Below are 18,652 nucleotides of genomic sequence, written 5' to 3'. Positions count from 1 at the left end.
TAGAGTTCACGGTGACAGTAACCCCAGTCTAGAGTTCATGGTGACAGTAACCCCAGACTAGAGTTCACGGTGACAGTAACACCAGACTAGGGTTCACGGTGACAGAAACACCAGACTAGAGTTCACGGTGACAGTAACTCCAGACTAGAGATCACGGTGACAGTAACACCAGACAAGAGTTCACGGTAACAGTAACACCAGACTAGGGTTCACGGTCACAGTAACACCAGACTAGAGTTCACGGTGACAGTAACACCAGACTAGAGTTCACGGTAACCGTCACCCCAGACTAGAGTTCACGGCGACAGTAACCCCAGACTAGAGTTCACAGTCACAGTAACTCCAGACTAGAGTTCACGGTGACAGTAACCCCAGACTAGAGTTCACGGTGACAGTAACCCCAGACTAGAGTTCACGGTGACAGTAACACCAGACTAGGGTTCACGGTGACAGAAACACCAGACTAGAGTTCACGGTCACAGTAACTCCAGACTAGCGATCACGGTGACAGTAACACCAGACAAGAGTTCACGGTAACAGTAACACCAGACTAGGGTTCACGGTCACAGTAACACCAGACTAGAGTTCACGGTGACAGTAACTCCAGACTAGAGTTCACGGTAACCGTCACCCCAGACTAGAGTTCACGGCGACAGTAACACCAGACTAGCGTTCACGGTGACAGTAACATCAGACTAGGGTTCACGGTCACAGTAACTCCAGACTAGAGTTCACGGTGACAGTAACCCCAGACTAGAGTTCACGGTGACAGTAACACCAGACTAGAGTTCACGGTGACAGTAACACCAGACTAGAGTTCACAGTCACAGTAACTCCAGACTAGAGTTCACGGTGACAGTAACCCCAGACTAGAGTTCACGGTGACAGTAACTCCAGACTAGAGTTCACGGTCACAGTAACTCCAGACTAGAGTTCACGGTGGCAGTAACTCCAGACTAGAGTTCACGGTGACAGTAACTCCAGACTAGAGTTCACGGTGACAGTAACCCCAGACTAGAGTTCACGGTCACAGTAACACCAGACTAGAGTTCACGGTGACAGTAACCCCAGACTAGAGTTCATGGTGACAGTAACTCCAGACTAGAGTTAATGGTCACAGTAACTCCAGACTAGAGTTCACGGTGACAGTAACTCCAGACTAGAGTTCACGGTCACAGTAACTCCAGACTAGAGTTCACGGTGACAGTAACACCAGACTAGAGTTCACGGTGACAGTAACCCCAGTCTAGAGTTCACGGTGACAGTAACACTAGACTAGAGTTCACGGTGACAGGAACACTCGACTCGAGTTCACGGTGACAGTAACCCCAGACTAGAGGTCACGGTGACAGTAACTCCAGACTAGAGTTCACGGTCACAGAAACTCCAGACTAGAGTTCACGGTGGCAGTAACTCCAGACTAGAGTTCACGGTCACAGTAACTCCAGACTAGAGTTCACGGTGACAGTAAGCCCAGACTAGAGTTCACGGTCACAGTAACTCCAGACTAGAGTTCACGGTGACAGTTACCCCAGACTAGAGTTCACGGTGACAGTCACACCAGACTAGAGTTCACGGTCACAGTAACACCAGACTAGAGTTCACGGTGACAGTAACCCCAGACGAGAGTTCACGGTGACAGTAACTCCAGACTAGAGTTCATGGTCACAGTAACTCCAGACTAGAGTTCACGGTCACAATAACTCCAGACTAGAGTTCACGGTGACAGTAACACCAGACTAGAGTTCACGGCGACAGTAACTCCAGACTAGAGTTCACGGTGACAGTAACCCCAGTCTAGAGTTCATGGTGACAGTAACACTAGACTAGAGTTCACGGTGACAGTAACCCCAGACTAGAGTTCACGGTAACAGTAACTCCAGACTAGAGTTCACGGTGACAGTAACTCCAGACTAGAGTTCACGGTGGCAGTACCCCCAGACTAGAGTTCACGGTGACAGTAACCCCAGACTAGAGTTCACGGTGACAGTACCCCCAGACTAGAGTTCACGGTCACAGTATCTCCAGACTAGAGTTCACGGTGACAGTAACTCCAGACTAGAGTTTACGGTGACAGTACCCCCAGACGAGAGTTCACGGTGACAGTAACAGCAGACTAGTGTTCACGGTCACAGTAACTCCAGACTAGAGTTCACGGTGACAGTAACCCCAGATTAGAGTTCATGGTGACAGTAACACCAGACTAGAGTTCACGGTGACAGTAACCCCAGTCTAGAGTTCATGGTGACAGTAACCCCAGACTAGAGTTCACGGTGACAGTAACACCAGACTAGGGTTCACGGTGACAGAAACACCAGACTAGAGTTCACGGTGACAGTAACTCCAGACTAGAGATCACGGTGACAGTAACACCAGACAAGAGTTCACGGTAACAGTAACACCAGACTAGGGTTCACGGTCACAGTAACACCAGACTAGAGTTCACGGTGACAGTAACACCAGACTAGAGTTCACGGTAACCGTCACCCCAGACTAGAGTTCACGGCGACAGTAACACCAGACTAGAGTTCACGGTGACAGTAACATCAGACTAGAGTTCACAGTCACAGTAACTCCAGACTAGAGTTCACGGTGACAGTAACCCCAGACTAGAGTTCACGGTGACAGTAACCCCAGACTAGAGTTCACGGTGACAGTAACACCAGACTAGGGTTCACGGTGACAGAAACACCAGACTAGAGTTCACGGTGACAGTAACTCCAGACTAGAGATCACGGTGACAGTAACACCAGACAAGAGTTTACGGTAACAGTAACACCAGACTAGGGTTCACGGTCACAGTAACACCAGACTAGAGTTCACGGTGACAGTAACACCAGACTAGAGTTCACGGTGACAGTAACTCCAGACTAGAGTTCACGGTGACAGTAACTCCAGACTAGAGTTCACGGTAACCGTCACCCCAGACTAGAGTTCACGGCGACAGTAACACCAGACTAGCGTTCACGGTGACAGTAACATCAGACTAGGGTTCACGGTCACAGTAACTCCAGACTAGAGTTCACGGTGACAGTAACCCCAGACTAGAGTTCACGGTGACAGTAACACCAGACTAGAGTTCACGGTGACAGTAACACCAGACTAGAGTTCACAGTCACAGTAACTCCAGACTAGAGTTCACGGTGACAGTAACCCCAGACTAGAGTTCACGGTGACAGTAACTCCAGACTAGAGTTCACGGTCACAGTAACTCCAGACTAGAGTTCACGGTGGCAGTAACTCCAGACTAGAGTTCACGGTGACAGTAACTCCAGACTAGAGTTCACGGTGACAGTAACCCCAGACTAGAGTTCACGGTCACAGTAACACCAGACTAGAGTTCACGGTGACAGTAACCCCAGACTAGAGTTCACGGTGACAGTAACTCCAGACTAGAGTTCATGGTCACAGTAACTCCAGACTAGAGTTCACGGTGACAGTAACTCCAGACTAGAGTTCACGGTCACAGTAACTCCAGACTAGAGTTCACGGTGACAGTAACACCAGACTAGAGTTCACGGTGACAGTAACCCCAGTCTAGAGTTCACGGTGACAGTAACACTAGACTAGAGTTCACGGTGACAGTAACACTAGACTCGAGTTCACGGTGACAGTAACCCCAGACTAGAGTTCACGGTGACAGTAACTCCAGACTAGAGTTCACGGTCACAGTAACTCCAGACTCGAGTTCACGGTGACAGTAACACCAGACTAGAGCTCACGGCGACAGTAACTCCAGACTAGAGTTCACGGTGACAGTAACCCCAGTCTAGAGTTCACGGTGACAGTAACACTAGACTAGAATTCACGGTGACAGTAACCCCAGACTAGAGTTCACGGTAACAGTAACTCCAGACTAGAGTTCACGGTGACAGTAACTCCAGACTAGAGTTCACGGTGGCAGTACCCCAGGACTAGAGTTCACGGTGACAGTAACCCCAGACTAGAGTTCACGGTGACAGTACCCCCAGACTAGAGTTCACGGTCACAGTAACTCCAGACTAGAGTTCACGGTGACAGTAACTCCAGACTAGAGTTTACGGTCACAGTAACTCCAGACTAAAGTTCACGGTGACAGTAACACCAGACTAGAGTTCACGGTGACAGTAACCCCAGTCTAGAGTTCATGGTGACAGTAACCCCAGACTTGGGTTCACGGTGACAGTAACACCAGACTAGGGTTCACGGTGACAGAAACACCAGACTAGAGTTCACGGTGACAGTAACTCCAGACTAGAGATCACGGTGACAGTAACACCAGACAAGAGTTCACGGTAACAGTAACACCAGACGAGAGTTCACGGTGACAGTAACACCAGACTCGAGTTCACGGTAACCGTCACCCCAGACTAGAGTTCACGGCGACAGTAACACCAGACTAGAGTTCACGGTGACAGTAACATCAGACTAGAGTTCACGGTCACAGTAACTCCAGACTAGAGTTCACGGTGACAGTAACTCCAGACTAGAGTTTACGGTCACAGTAACTCCAGACTAAAGTTCACGGTGACAGTAACCCCAGACTAGAGTTCACGGTGACAGTAACACCAGACTAGGGTTCACGGTGACAGAAACACCAGACTAGAGTTCACGGTGACAGTAACTCCAGACTAAAGTTCACGGTGACAGTAACCCCAGACTAGAGTTCACGGTGACAGTAACACCAGACTAGGGTTCACGGTGACAGAAACACCAGACTAGAGTTCACGGTGACAGTAACTCCAGACTAGAGATCACGGTGACAGTAACACCAGACAAGAGTTCACGGTAACAGTAACACCAGACTAGGGTTCACGGTCACAGTAACACCAGACTAGAGTTCACGGTGACAGTAACCCCAGACTAGGGTTCACGGTAACCGTCACCCCAGACTAGAGTTCACGGCGACAGTAACACCAGACTAGAGTTCACGGTGACAGTAACATCAGACTAGGGTTCACGGTCACAGTAACCCCAGACTAGAGTTCACGGTGACAGTAACTCCAGACTAGAGTTCACGGTGACAGTAACACCAGACTAGAGTTCACAGTCACAGTAACTCCAGACTAGAGTTCACGGTGACAGTAACCCCAGACTAGAGGTCACGGTGACAGTAACTCCAGACTAGAGTTCACGGTCACAGTAACTCCAGACTAGAGTTCACGGTGGCAGTAACTCCAGACTAGAGTTCACGGTCACAGTAACTCCAGACTAGAGTTCACGGTGACAGTAAGCCCAGACTAGAGTTCACGGTCACAGTAACTCCAGACTAGAGTTCACGGTGACAGTTACCCCAGACTAGAGTTCACGGTGACAGTCACAACAGACTAGAGTTCACGGTCACAGTAACACCAGACTAGAGTTCACGGTGACAGTAACTCCAGACTAGAGTTCATGGTCACAGTAACTCCAGACTAGAGTTCACGGTCACAGTAACTCCAGACTAGAGTTCACGGTGACAGTAACACCAGACTAGAGTTCACGGCGACAGTAACTCCAGACTAGAGTTCACGGTCACAGTAACGCCAGTCTAGAGTTCACGGTGACAGTAACACTAGACTAGAGTTTACGGTGACAGTACCCCCAGACGAGAGTTCATGGTGACAGTAACAGCAGACTAGTGTTCACGGTCACAGTAACTCCAGACTAGAGTTCACAGTGACAGTAACCCCAGATTAGAGTTCATGGTGACAGTAACACCAGACTAGAGTTCACGTGACAGTAACCCCAGTGTAGAGTTCATGGTGACAGTAACCCCAGACTAGAGTTCACGGTGACAGTAACACCAGACTAGGGTTCACGGTGACAGAAACACCAGACTAGAGTTCACGGTGACAGTAACACCAGACAAGAGTTCACGGTAACAGTAACACCAGACTAGGGTTCACGGTCACAGTAACACCAGACTAGAGTTCACGGTGACAGTAACACCAGACTAGAGTTCACGGTAACCGTCACCCCAGACTAGAGTTCACGGCGACAGTAACACCAGACTAGAGTTCACGGTGACAGTAACATCAGACTAGGGTTCACGGTCGCAGTAACTCCAGACTAGAGTTCACGGTGACAGTAACACCAGACTAGAGTTCACAGTCACAGTAACTCCAGACTAGAGTTCACGGTGACAGTAACCCCAGACTAGAGCTCACGGTGACAGTAACCCCAGACTAGAGTTCACGGTGACAGTAACTCCAGACTAGAATTCACGGTGACAGTAACCCCAGACTAGAGTTCACGGTGACAGTAACCCCAGACTAGAGTTCACGGTGACAGAAACACCAGACTAGAGTTCACGGTGACAGTAACTCCAGACTAGCGATCACGGTGACAGTAACACCAGACTAGGGTTCACGGTGACAGAAACACCAGACTAGAGTTCACGGTGACAGTAACTCCAGACTAGCGATCACGGTGACAGTAACACCAGACAAGAGTTCACGGTAACAGTAACACCAGACTAGGGTTCACGGTCACAGTAACACCAGACTAGAGTTCACGGTGACAGTAACTCCAGACTAGAGTTCACGGTAACCGTCACCCCAGACTAGAGTTCACGGCGACAGTAACACCAGACTAGCGTTCACGGTGACAGTAACATCAGACTAGGGTTCACGGTCACAGTAACTCCAGACTAGAGTTCACGGTGACAGTAACCCCAGACTAGAGTTCACGGTGACAGTAACACCAGACTAGAGTTCACGGTGACAGTAACACCAGACTAGAGTTCACAGTCACAGTAACTCCAGACTAGAGTTCACGGTGACAGTAACCCCAGACTAGAGTTCACGGTGACAGTAACTCCAGACTAGAGTTCACGGTCACAGTAACTCCAGACTAGAGTTCACGGTGGCAGTAACTCCAGACTAGAGTTCACGGTGACAGTAACTCCAGACTAGAGTTCACGGTGACAGTAACCCCAGACTAGAGTTCACGGTCACAGTAACACCAGACTAGAGTTCACGGTGACAGTAACCCCAGACTAGAGTTCATGGTGACAGTAACTCCAGACTAGAGTTCATGGTCACAGTAACTCCAGACTAGAGTTCACGGTGACAGTAACTCCAGACTAGAGTTCACGGTCACAGTAACTCCAGACTAGAGTTCACGGTGACAGTAACACCAGACTAGAGTTCACGGTGACAGTAACCCCAGTCTAGAGTTCACGGTGACAGTAACACTAGACTAGAGTTCACGGTGACAGGAACACTAGACTCGAGTTCACGGTGACAGTAACCCCAGACTAGAGGTCACGGTGACAGTAACTCCAGACTAGAGTTCACGGTCACAGAAACTCCAGACTAGAGTTCACGGTGGCAGTAACTCCAGACTAGAGTTCACGGTCACAGTAACTCCAGACTAGAGTTCACGGTGACAGTAAGCCCAGACTAGAGTTCACGGTCACAGTAACTCCAGACTAGAGTTCACGGTGACAGTTACCCCAGACTAGAGTTCACGGTGACAGTCACACCAGACTAGAGTTCACGGTCACAGTAACACCAGACTAGAGTTCACGGTGACAGTAACCCCAGACAAGAGTTCACGGTGACAGTAACTCCAGACTAGAGTTCATGGTCACAGTAACTCCAGACTAGAGTTCACGGTCACAATAACTCCAGACTAGAGTTCACGGTGACAGTAACACCAGACTAGAGTTCACGGCGACAGTAACTCCAGACTAGAGTTCACGGTGACAGTAACCCCAGTCTAGAGTTCACGGTGACAGTAACACTAGACTAGAGTTCACGGTGACAGTAACCCCAGACTAGAGTTCACGGTAACAGTAACTCCAGACTAGAGTTCACGGTGGCAGTACCCCCAGACTAGAGTTCACGGTGACAGTAACCCCAGACTAGAGTTCACGGTGACAGTACCCCCAGACTAGAGTTCACGGTCACAGTAACTCCAGACTAGAGTTCACGGTGACAGTAACTCCAGACTAGAGTTTACGGTGACAGTACCCCCAGACGAGAGTTCACGGTGACAGTAACAGCAGACTAGTGTTCACGGTCACAGTAACTCCAGACTAGAGTTCACGGTGACAGTAACCCCAGATTAGAGTTCATGGTGACAGTAACACCAGACTAGAGTTCACAGTGACAGTAACCCCAGTCTAGAGTTCATGGTGACAGTAACCCCAGACTAGAGTTCACGGTGACAGTAACACCAGACTAGGGTTCACGGTGACAGAAACACCAGACTAGAGTTCACGGTGACAGTAACTCCAGACTAGAGATCACGGTGACAGTAACACCAGACAAGAGTTCTCGGTAACAGTAACACCAGACTAGGGTTCACGGTCACAGTAACACCAGACTAGAGTTCACGGTGACAGTAACACCAGACTAGAGTTCACGGTAACCGTCACCCCAGACTAGAGTTCACGGCGACAGTAACACCAGACTAGAGTTCACGGTGACAGTAACATCAGACTAGGGTTCACGGTCACAGTAACTCCAGACTAGAGTTCACGGTGACAGTAACACCAGACTAGAGTTCACAGTCACAGTAACTCCAGACTAGAGTTCACGGTGACAGTAACCCCAGACTAGAGTTCACGGTGACAGTAACCCCAGACTAGAGTTCACGGTGACAGTAACACCAGACTAGGGTTCACGGTGACAGAAACACCAGACTAGGGTTCACGGTGACAGAAACACCAGACTAGAGTTCACGGTGACAGTAACCCCAGACTGCAGTTCACGGTGACAGTAACACCAGACTAGGGTTCACGGTGACAGAAACACCAGACTAGAGATCACGGTGACAGTAACACCAGACAAGAGTTCACGGTAACAGTAACACCAGACTAGGGTTCACGGTCACAGTAACACCAGACTAGAGTTCACGGTGACAGTAACTCCAGACTAGAGTTCACGGTAACCGTCACCCCAGACTAGAGTTCACGGCGACAGTAACACCAGACTAGCGTTCACGGTGACAGTAACATCAGACTAGGGTTCACGGTCACAGTAACTCCAGACTAGAGTTCACGGTGACAGTAACCCCAGACTAGAGTTCACGGTGACAGTAACACCAGACTAGAGTTCACGGTGACAGTAACACCAGACTAGAGTTCACAGTCACAGTAACTCCAGACTAGAGTTCACGGTGACAGTAACCCCAGACTAGAGTTCACGGTGACAGTAACTCCAGACTAGAGTTCACGGTCACAGTAACTCCAGACTAGAGTTCATGGTGGCAGTAACTCCAGACTAGAGTTCACGGTGACAGTAACTCCAGACTAGAGTTCACGGTGACAGTAACCCCAGACTAGAGTTCACGGTCACAGTAACACCAGACTAGAGTTCACGGTGACAGTAACCCCAGACTAGAGTTCACGGTGACAGTAACTCCAGACTAGAGTTCATGGTCACAGTAACTCCAGACTAGAGTTCACGGTGACAGTAACTCCAGACTAGAGTTCACGGTCACAGTAACTCCAGACTAGAGTTCATGGTGACAGTAACTCCAGACTAGAGTTCACGGTGACAGTAACACCAGACAAGAGTTCACGGTAACAGTAACACCAGACTAGGGTTCACGGTCACAGTAACACCAGACTAGAGTTCACGGTGACAGTAACCCCAGACTAGGGTTCACGGTAACCGTCACCCCAGACTAGAGTTCACGGCGACAGTAACACCAGACTAGAGTTCACGGTGACAGTAACATCAGACTAGGGTTCACGGTCACAGTAACCCCAGACTAGAGTTCACGGTGACAGTAACTCCAGACTAGAGTTCACGGTGACAGTAACACCAGACTAGAGTTCACAGTCACAGTAACTCCAGACTAGAGTTCACGGTGACAGTAACCCCAGACTAGAGGTCACGGTGACAGTAACTCCAGACTAGAGTTCACGGTCACAGTAACTCCAGACTAGAGTTCACGGTGGCAGTAACTCCAGACTAGAGTTCACGGTCACAGTAACTCCAGACTAGAGTTCACGGTGACAGTAAGCCCAGACTAGAGTTCACGGTCACAGTAACTCCAGACTAGAGTTCACGGTGACAGTTACCCCAGACTAGAGTTCACGGTGACAGTCACACCAGACTAGAGTTCACGGTCACAGTAACACCAGACTAGAGTTCACGGTGACAGTAACTCCAGACTAGAGTTCATGGTCACAGTAACTCCAGACTAGAGTTCACGGTCACAGTAACTCCAGACTAGAGTTCACGGTGACAGTAACACCAGACTAGAGTTCACGGCGACAGTAACTCCAGACTAGAGTTCACGGTCACAGTAACGCCAGTCTAGAGTTCACGGTGACAGTAACACTAGACTAGAGTTTACGGTGACAGTACCCCCAGACGAGAGTTCACGGTGACAGTAACAGCAGACTAGTGTTCACGGTCACAGTAACTCCAGACTAGAGTTCACGGTGACAGTAACCCCAGATTAGAGTTCATGGTGACAGTAACACCAGACTAGAGTTCACGTGACAGTAACCCCAGTGTAGAGTTCATGGTGACAGTAACCCCAGACTAGAGTTCACGGTGACAGTAACACCAGACTAGGGTTCACGGTGACAGAAACACCAGACTAGAGTTCACGGTGACAGTAACACCAGACAAGAGTTCACGGTAACAGTAACACCAGACTAGGGTTCACGGTCACAGTAACACCAGACTAGAGTTCACGGTGACAGTAACACCAGACTAGAGTTCACGGTAACCGTCACCCCAGACTAGAGTTCACGGCGACAGTAACACCAGACTAGAGTTCACGGTGACAGTAACATCAGACTAGGGTTCACGGTCGCAGTAACTCCAGACTAGAGTTCACGGTGACAGTAACACCAGACTAGAGTTCACAGTCACAGTAACTCCAGACTAGAGTTCACGGTGACAGTAACCCCAGACTAGAGTTCACGGTGACAGTAACCCCAGACTAGAGTTCACGGTGACAGTAACTCCAGACTAGAGTTCACGGTGACAGTAACCCCAGACTAGAGTTCACGGTGACAGTAACCCCAGACTAGAGTTCACGGTGACAGAAACACCAGACTAGAGTTCACGGTGACAGTAACTCCAGACTAGCGATCACGGTGACAGTAACACCAGACTAGGGTTCACGGTGACAGAAACACCAGACTAGAGTTCACGGTGACAGTAACTCCAGACTAGCGATCACGGTGACAGTAACACCAGACAAGAGTTCACGGTAACAGTAACACCAGACTAGGGTTCACGGTCACAGTAACACCAGACTAGAGTTCACGGTGACAGTAACTCCAGACTAGAGTTCACGGTAACCGTCACCCCAGACTAGAGTTCACGGCGACAGTAACACCAGACTAGCGTTCACGGTGACAGTAACATCAGACTAGGGTTCACGGTCACAGTAACTCCAGACTAGAGTTCACGGTGACAGTAACCCCAGACTAGAGTTCACGGTGACAGTAACACCAGACTAGAGTTCACGGTGACAGTAACACCAGACTAGAGTTCACAGTCACAGTAACTCCAGACTAGAGTTCACGGTGACAGTAACCCCAGACTAGAGTTCACGGTGACAGTAACTCCAGACTAGAGTTCACGGTCACAGTAACTCCAGACTAGAGTTCACGGTGGCAGTAACTCCAGACTAGAGTTCACGGTGACAGTAACTCCAGACTAGAGTTCACGGTGACAGTAACCCCAGACTAGAGTTCACGGTCACAGTAACACCAGACTAGAGTTCACGGTGACAGTAACCCCAGACTAGAGTTCATGGTGACAGTAACTCCAGACTAGAGTTCATGGTCACAGTAACTCCAGACTAGAGTTCACGGTGACAGTAACTCCAGACTAGAGTTCACGGTCACAGTAACTCCAGACTAGAGTTCACGGTGACAGTAACACCAGACTAGAGTTCACGGTGACAGTAACCCCAGTCTAGAGTTCACGGTGACAGTAACACTAGACTAGAGTTCACGGTGACAGGAACACTAGACTCGAGTTCACGGTGACAGTAACCCCAGACTAGAGGTCACGGTGACAGTAACTCCAGACTAGAGTTCACGGTCACAGAAACTCCAGACTAGAGTTCACGGTGGCAGTAACTCCAGACTAGAGTTCACGGTCACAGTAACTCCAGACTAGAGTTCACGGTGACAGTAAGCCCAGACTAGAGTTCACGGTCACAGTAACTCCAGACTAGAGTTCACGGTGACAGTTACCCCAGACTAGAGTTCACGGTGACAGTCACACCAGACTAGAGTTCACGGTCACAGTAACACCAGACTAGAGTTCACGGTGACAGTAACCCCAGACAAGAGTTCACGGTGACAGTAACTCCAGACTAGAGTTCATGGTCACAGTAACTCCAGACTAGAGTTCACGGTCACAATAACTCCAGACTAGAGTTCACGGTGACAGTAACACCAGACTAGAGTTCACGGCGACAGTAACTCCAGACTAGAGTTCACGGTGACAGTAACCCCAGTCTAGAGTTCACGGTGACAGTAACACTAGACTAGAGTTCACGGTGACAGTAACCCCAGACTAGAGTTCACGGTAACAGTAACTCCAGACTAGAGTTCACGGTGGCAGTACCCCCAGACTAGAGTTCACGGTGACAGTAACCCCAGACTAGAGTTCACGGTGACAGTACCCCCAGACTAGAGTTCACGGTCACAGTAACTCCAGACTAGAGTTCACGGTGACAGTAACTCCAGACTAGAGTTTACGGTGACAGTACCCCCAGACGAGAGTTCACGGTGACAGTAACAGCAGACTAGTGTTCACGGTCACAGTAACTCCAGACTAGAGTTCACGGTGACAGTAACCCCAGATTAGAGTTCATGGTGACAGTAACACCAGACTAGAGTTCACAGTGACAGTAACCCCAGTCTAGAGTTCATGGTGACAGTAACCCCAGACTAGAGTTCACGGTGACAGTAACACCAGACTAGGGTTCACGGTGACAGAAACACCAGACTAGAGTTCACGGTGACAGTAACTCCAGACTAGAGATCACGGTGACAGTAACACCAGACAAGAGTTCTCGGTAACAGTAACACCAGACTAGGGTTCACGGTCACAGTAACACCAGACTAGAGTTCACGGTGACAGTAACACCAGACTAGAGTTCACGGTAACCGTCACCCCAGACTAGAGTTCACGGCGACAGTAACACCAGACTAGAGTTCACGGTGACAGTAACATCAGACTAGGGTTCACGGTCACAGTAACTCCAGACTAGAGTTCACGGTGACAGTAACACCAGACTAGAGTTCACAGTCACAGTAACTCCAGACTAGAGTTCACGGTGACAGTAACCCCAGACTAGAGTTCACGGTGACAGTAACCCCAGACTAGAGTTCACGGTGACAGTAACACCAGACTAGGGTTCACGGTGACAGAAACACCAGACTAGGGTTCACGGTGACAGAAACACCAGACTAGAGTTCACGGTGACAGTAACCCCAGACTGCAGTTCACGGTGACAGTAACACCAGACTAGGGTTCACGGTGACAGAAACACCAGACTAGAGATCACGGTGACAGTAACACCAGACAAGAGTTCACGGTAACAGTAACACCAGACTAGGGTTCACGGTCACAGTAACACCAGACTAGAGTTCACGGTGACAGTAACTCCAGACTAGAGTTCACGGTAACCGTCACCCCAGACTAGAGTTCACGGCGACAGTAACACCAGACTAGCGTTCACGGTGACAGTAACATCAGACTAGGGTTCACGGTCACAGTAACTCCAGACTAGAGTTCACGGTGACAGTAACCCCAGACTAGAGTTCACGGTGACAGTAACACCAGACTAGAGTTCACGGTGACAGTAACACCAGACTAGAGTTCACAGTCACAGTAACTCCAGACTAGAGTTCACGGTGACAGTAACCCCAGACTAGAGTTCACGGTGACAGTAACTCCAGACTAGAGTTCACGGTCACAGTAACTCCAGACTAGAGTTCACGGTGGCAGTAACTCCAGACTAGAGTTCACGGTGACAGTAACTCCAGACTAGAGTTCACGGTGACAGTAACCCCAGACTAGAGTTCACGGTCACAGTAACACCAGACTAGAGTTCACGGTGACAGTAACCCCAGACTAGAGTTCACGGTGACAGTAACTCCAGACTAGAGTTCATGGTCACAGTAACTCCAGACTAGAGTTCACGGTGACAGTAACTCCAGACTAGAGTTCACGGTCACAGTAACTCCAGACTAGAGTTCACGGTGACAGTAACACCAGACTAGAGTTCACGGTGACAGTAACCCCAGTCTAGAGTTCACGGTGACAGTAACACTAGACTAGAGTTCACGGTGACAGTAACACTAGACTCGAGTTCACGGTGACAGTAACCCCAGACTAGAGTTCACGGTGACAGTAACTCCAGACTAGAGTTCACGGTCACAGTAACTCCAGACTCGAGTTCACGGTGACAGTAACACCAGACTAGAGTTCACGGCGACAGTAACTCCAGACTAGAGTTCACGGTGACAGTAACCCCAGTCTAGAGTTCACGGTGACAGTAACACTAGACTAGAGTTCACGGTGACAGTAACCCCAGACTAGAGTTCACGGTAACAGTAACTCCAGACTAGAGTTCACGGTGACAGTAACTCCAGACTAGAGTTCACGGTGGCAGTACCCCAGGACTAGAGTTCACGGTGACAGTAACCCCAGACTAGAGTTCACGGTGACAGTACCCCCAGACTAGAGTTCACGGTCACAGTAACTCCAGACTAGAGTTCACGGTGACAGTAACTCCAGACTAGAGTTTACGGTCACAGTAACTCCAGACTAAAGTTCACGGTGACAGTAACACCAGACTAGAGTTCACGGTGACAGTAACCCCAGTCTAGAGTTCATGGTGACAGTAACCCCAGACTAGAGTTCACGGTGACAGTAACACCAGACTAGGGTTCACGGTGACAGAAACACCAGACTAGAGTTCACGGTGACAGTAACTCCAGACTAGAGATCACGGTGACAGTAACACCAGACTAGAGTTCACAGTGACAGTAACATCAGACTAGAGTTCACAGTCACAGTAACATCAGACTAGAGTTCACAGTCACAGTAACTCCAGACTAGAGTTCACGGTGACAGTAACACTAGACTAGAGTTCACAGTCACAGTAACCCCAGACTAGAGTTCACGGTCACAGTAACACCAGACTAGAGTTCATGGTGACAGTAACCCCAGACTAGAGTTCACGGTGACAGTAACTCCAGACTAGAGTTCATGGTCACAGTAACTCCAGACTAGAGTTCACGGTGACAGTAACTCCAGACTAGAGTTCACGGTCACAGTAACTCCAGACTAGAGTTCACGGTGACAGTAACACCAGACTAGAGTTCACGGTGACAGTAACCCCAGTCTAGAGTTCACGGTGACAGTAACACTAGACTAGAGTTCACGGTGACAGTAACACTAGACTCGAGTTCACGGTGACAGTAACCCCAGACTAGAGTTCACGGTGACAGTAACTCCAGACTAGAGTTCACGGTCACAGTAACTCCAGACTCGAGTTCACGGTGACAGTAACACCAGACTAGAGTTCACGGCGACAGTAACTCCAGACTAGAGTTCACGGTGACAGTAACCCCAGTCTAGAGTTCACGGTGACAGTAACACTAGACTAGAGTTCACGGTGACAGTAACCCCAGACTAGAGTTCACGGTAACAGTAACTCCAGACTAGAGTTCACGGTGACAGTAACTCCAGACTAGAGTTCACGGTGGCAGTACCCCAGGACTAGAGTTCACGGTGACAGTAACCCCAGACTAGAGTTCACGGTGACAGTACCCCCAGACTAGAGTTCACGGTCACAGTAACTCCAGACTAGAGTTCACGGTGACAGTAACTCCAGACTAGAGTTTACGGTCACAGTAACTCCAGACTAAAGTTCACGGTGACAGTAACACCAGACTAGAGTTCACGGTGACAGTAACCCCAGTCTAGAGTTCATGGTGACAGTAACCCCAGACTAGAGTTCACGGTGACAGTAACACCAGACTAGGGTTCACGGTGACAGAAACACCAGACTAGAGTTCACGGTGACAGTAACTCCAGACTAGAGATCACGGTGACAGTAACACCAGACTAGAGTTCACGGTGACAGTAACATCAGACTAGAGTTCACAGTCACAGTAACATCAGACTAGAGTTCACAGTCACAGTAACTCCAGACTAGAGTTCACGGTGACAGTAACACTAGACTAGAGTTCACAGTCACAGTAACCCCAGACTAGAGTTCACGGTGACAGTAACACCAGACTAGGGTTCACGGTGACAGAAACACCAGACTAGAGTTCACGGTGACAGTAACTCCAGACTAGAGTTCACGGTGACAGTAACTCCAGACTAGAGTTCACGGCGACAGTAACACCAGACTAGAGTTCACGGTGACAGTAACATCAGACTAGAGTTCACAGTCACAGTAACTCCAGACTAGAGTTCACGGTGACAGTAACACTAGACTAGAGTTCACAGTCACAGTAACCCCAGACTAGAGTTCACGGTGACAGTAACACCAGACTAGGGTTCACGGTGACAGAAACACCAGACTAGAGTTCACGGTGACAGTAACTCCAGACTAGAGATCACGGTGACAGTAACTCCAGACTAGAGTTCACGGCGACAGTAACACCAGACTAGAGTTCACGGTGACAGTAACATCAGACTAGGGTTCACGGTCACAGTAACCCCAGACTAGAGTTCACGGTGACAGTAACTCCAGACTAGAGTTCACGGTGACAGTAACACCAGACTAGAGTTCACAGTCACAGTAACTCCAGACTAGAGTTCACGGTGACAGTAACCCCAGACTAGAGTTCACGGTGACAGTAACTCCAGACTAGAGTTCACGGTCACAGTAACTCCAGACTAGAGTTCACGGTGGCAGTAACTCCAGACTAGAGTTCACGGTCACAGTAACTCCAGACTAGAGTTCACGGTGACAGTAACCCCAGACTAGAGTTCACGGTCACAGTAACTCCAGACTAGAGTTCACGGTGACAGTAACCCCAGACTAGAGTTCACGGTGACAGTAACCCCAGACTAGAGTTTACGGTCACAGTAACACCAGACTAGAGTTCACGGTGACAGTAACCCCAGACTAGAGTTCACGGTGACAGTAACTCCAGACTAGAGTTCATGGTCACAGTAACTCCAGACTAGAGTTCACGGTGACAGTAACACTAGACTAGAGTTCACGGTGACAGTAACCCCAGACTAGAGTTCACGGTAACAGTAACTCCAGACTAGAGTTCACGGTCACAGTAACTCCAGACTAGAGTTCACGGTGGCAGTACCCCCAGACTAGAGTTCACGGTGACAGTAACCCCAGACTAGAGTTCACGGTGACAGTACCCCCAGACTAGAGTTCACGGTCACAGTAACTCCAGACTAGAGTTCACGGTGACAGTAACTCCAGACTAGAGTTTACGGTGACAGTATCCCCAGACGAGAGTTCACGGTGACAGTAACAGCAGACTAGTGTTCACGGTCACAGTAACTCCAGACTAGAGTTCACGGTGACAGTAACCCCAGATTAGAGTTCACGGTGACAGTAACACCAGACTAGAGTTCACGGTGTCAGTAACCCCAGACTAGAGTTCACGGTGACAGTAACACCAGACTAGAGTTCACGGTGACAGTAACTCCAGACTAGAGTTCACGGTGACAGTAACACCAGACTAGAGTTCACGGTGACAGTAACTCCAGACTAGAGTTCACGGTGACAGGAACCCCAGACTTGCGTTCACAGTGACAGTAACTCCAGACTAGAGTTCACAGTGTCAGTAACCCCAGACTAGAGTTCACGGTGACAGTAACTCCAGACTAGAGTTCACGGTGACAGGAACCCCAGACTAGAGTTCACGGTGACAGGAACCCCAGATTAGAACTCAAGGTGAGTGGGGAAGTATGAAGGTCATTGGTGAAGTGGCAGTTGATGGTTGGGCCAAGGGACATTGTGCAGTGCTTGGATAGCAATAATTTGCCTCCAACGCCCATCTTTCTTTGACTGGCTATGACACCAACCTCTAGAAAGGTTTCCTCTGTGCCTACCAACTTCTGTTCTGCTTGTACACCTTCATGCCACTGTCAATCAAACGCTATGTTGCTGTCAAAGGCAGTTACTCAGCTCACCTCTTGAATATAGTTCTTTCCTCTTGATTGGACCAAAGCTGCATAGCACAATGTGATGAATGTCTTATTTCTGTGCTGTAACTTCTACATCACTGACCTTTTCCTGTTCGACCGTAAATGTGATCTCTCAGGTTTCTCCTCACTGGCATCTTTTGTTACTGGGAATGCTACCGTCAGCGTTTCCGCAGGGTGCTTCAAATTCAAAGTAAAATTTTAATTCATGAACTTACTGTGCCCTTCAATTTGCATAAACAGTGCACATTTGCCATACAGGAAGTCTTCAAAACAGAGAAAATCATTGCACTGTAATATCGACTCTCCACATTTGAATGCAGTTATTATGATGACTTAATTGCGATTTCATCTGGGGTGGCACGGTGGCTCAGTGGTTAGCACTGCTGCCTCACAGTACCAGGGTCCCAGGTTCAATTCCAGCCTCGGGCGACTGTCTGTGTGGAGTTTTGCACATTCTTCCTGTGTCTGTGCGGGTTTGCTCCGGTTTCCTCCCACAATCCAAAGATGTGCAGGTTAGGGTGGATTGGCCGTGCTACATTGTCCCATAGTGTCCA

The 18,652-nt window shown here is 49.2% G+C and overlaps 1 protein-coding gene across 1 annotated transcript in view; it reads right to left on the bottom strand.

Annotated features, from left to right (window-relative positions):
- gpha2 (glycoprotein hormone subunit alpha 2) overlaps positions 1-18,251 on the bottom strand; it is a 185,517-nt gene extending 167,266 nt beyond the window's left edge. The window contains exon 1 of the mRNA XM_087983603.1: positions 18,181-18,251. The gene's annotated coding sequence lies outside the window, so the exon portion shown is untranslated. The remainder of the gene's footprint in view (positions 1-18,180) is intronic.
- Positions 18,252-18,652: the final 401 nt, after the last annotated feature.

The sequence above is a fragment of the Chiloscyllium plagiosum genome, unplaced genomic scaffold (assembly GCF_037043375.1).
Source record: "Chiloscyllium plagiosum isolate Xiang-an unplaced genomic scaffold, Cpla_swu_hap1 HiC_scaffold_46, whole genome shotgun sequence".
NCBI classification, from domain to species: domain Eukaryota; kingdom Metazoa; phylum Chordata; class Chondrichthyes; order Orectolobiformes; family Hemiscylliidae; genus Chiloscyllium; species Chiloscyllium plagiosum.
This window is presented reverse-complemented; position numbering and strand designations above follow the sequence as displayed.